Raw genomic sequence first — 2,080 nt, 5'->3', positions numbered from 1 at the left:
GGGGTGAAAAAAAATGAAATTTTGAAATTGAAAATATTTTTGAAAAACAAACTTAAAATTATTTTTGGGGTGGTGGTGGTGGGGGGTAGGGGTAGGGGTGAGGGTGGGTAAAAAAATTGAATTTAGAAACAAGCTTTAAATTTTTATTTTTTATTTTTTTGGGGGGAGGGGGGTTGGTTGGGGGGCTGGTTTGAGGGTAGGGACAAAATAAATAGATTTTTTCAACAAAAAAGTAATTGTAGTTTGAAGTTGGAAGAGAGTTTTGGAAAATGTTTTCCTTACGTTTTGAAGGGAAATCATTTTCCATAAATTTGAGGAAAATGAGTTGATTTGGAAAACATTTTCCAAAACATTTAACCCAACCAAACATGAGAAAATTAGAAAACATTTTCCGAAAAATGTTTTTCTTCATACAAAACACACCCTTAATTTTAAAGTTCTAAATATTGACACTTTCTACAAAGTTTAAGATAAGATAAGAAATAATTTAATAACAATTTTTTTAGTTGATTTCAAGATTACTAAGCTTCCATTTATGTATAAATTTTTAATTTTGAAATTTAAAATTTTGAGTTTTTGAAAGTTGGATTTTTGAAGCTTGAATTTGTGTTTGAAGATGCATTTTACTTGAAAGATAACTTGAACTTTTGTGAGTGAAAGATAAACATTCAAATTTCAAAATCTAATTAAGGATCTATGGTCAAACACTTGCTAAATATAAGATGATTATTAGCATGGAGGGTATATGGTTATATCACATATATTTTAAAAAGAGAATTATATAAGAAAAAAATTCAAATAAGAAATAGAAATTATATAAGAAAAAATCTTAATCAATTTAAAATTTATAATATAATAACAAATAAGAAAAGATTTACTAAGCAAAATCATAGTTGATTTATTTTTTTCTTTTTCAGCCAGCTAAAAAGGAATTCACGATGTGTTTTCATAATAATATTTCAAGATTATCAGACATTACTAAAGAATAGGAATTAACGAGGGACAAAACGCATAGTTAAACAACAAAATTTGATGACAATCAGGATTAATTAGCGATGGATTATGATAAAATTATGCTAGTTGCTACTACATTGGAAGAGAGAATTATGCAAAATGTAGTTTTGTCACTCAAATCATGAAACATGAACCAGATTCACGAATTACATACCGGGCAATACTAGTAGCTGAATTGTTAAAAGTGTTTTAACTTATATACACCGATAATATTTATATAAATTTCTCACTATGAGATTAATTTTTGTAAAATTCAGCAATAACCTTCACAAGAAAAGTAAGCTTTATAATCTCACAAGAAAAGTAAGCTTTATAATCTTAAAACTAAAACAGGTACTTGATACCAACAACAAGCTTTATAATTTCACAAAAAAAATAAGTTTTATAATCTTAAAAATAAAACAAGTACTTGATACAACAATAATAACAAAACGAACTGATAATATAAAAATTATTTACATCGTCGATGAACATTAATTAAACTCCATTTCCTTTTTTGTCTCAGTCCAACCTATTTGCTTCCCAAATAGACAAACTGGTACCAAAGCATCAACATTATGATCAAATGGTTGTGCCCTCATGAATTCATTTGTCTCCACTTGATGATGATGATTGAGTGTTAAATCCATTGGCAAAACTTCAATATTCTTTACCACATCAATCACAAAGGTATTGCAATTCTCTTCTGTTCCATTCTTAAATTCACACAAGTTGAAAACGATTGTATCTTTTGCTCTTAGATTGTTATCTTTTACAAACTTTCGCCAACCCTTTGAGAAAATAAAAGTTTGACTTTTTTTAATATAGCAATACCTAAACTTCCATAGAGTCCTGGATGTATCATAAAAGACCATTTCCTCGTCTTGGACTTGAGGAAAATACTTTGTTGCATATCTCTTAGGGATCAAAAGCCTATTATGCTTTCCAACATCACTCAAAGTTAGCTTCTTTTCGAAAAGTTTCTTGTATGAGAATTCAGCATCAGCATCATCCTGTATGTAACATTAGAATCGTGAATTCTAACGAGAGGATTTTATAAAACAACACAAAAAACTATATTTTGAGA

The 2,080-nt window shown here is 28.2% G+C and overlaps 1 protein-coding gene across 1 annotated transcript in view; it reads left to right on the top strand.

Annotated features, from left to right (window-relative positions):
- The first annotated feature begins 161 nt into the window (after nucleotides 1-161).
- LOC125862484 (beta-galactosidase) overlaps nucleotides 162-2,080 on the top strand; it is a 299,954-nt gene continuing 298,035 nt past the window's right edge. The window contains exon 1 of the mRNA XM_049542568.1: nucleotides 162-172. The gene's annotated coding sequence lies outside the window, so the exon portion shown is untranslated. The remainder of the gene's footprint in view (nucleotides 173-2,080) is intronic.

Source organism: Solanum stenotomum, chromosome 4, assembly GCF_019186545.1.
Source record: "Solanum stenotomum isolate F172 chromosome 4, ASM1918654v1, whole genome shotgun sequence".
Classification (NCBI taxonomy): domain Eukaryota; kingdom Viridiplantae; phylum Streptophyta; class Magnoliopsida; order Solanales; family Solanaceae; genus Solanum; species Solanum stenotomum.
This window is presented reverse-complemented; position numbering and strand designations above follow the sequence as displayed.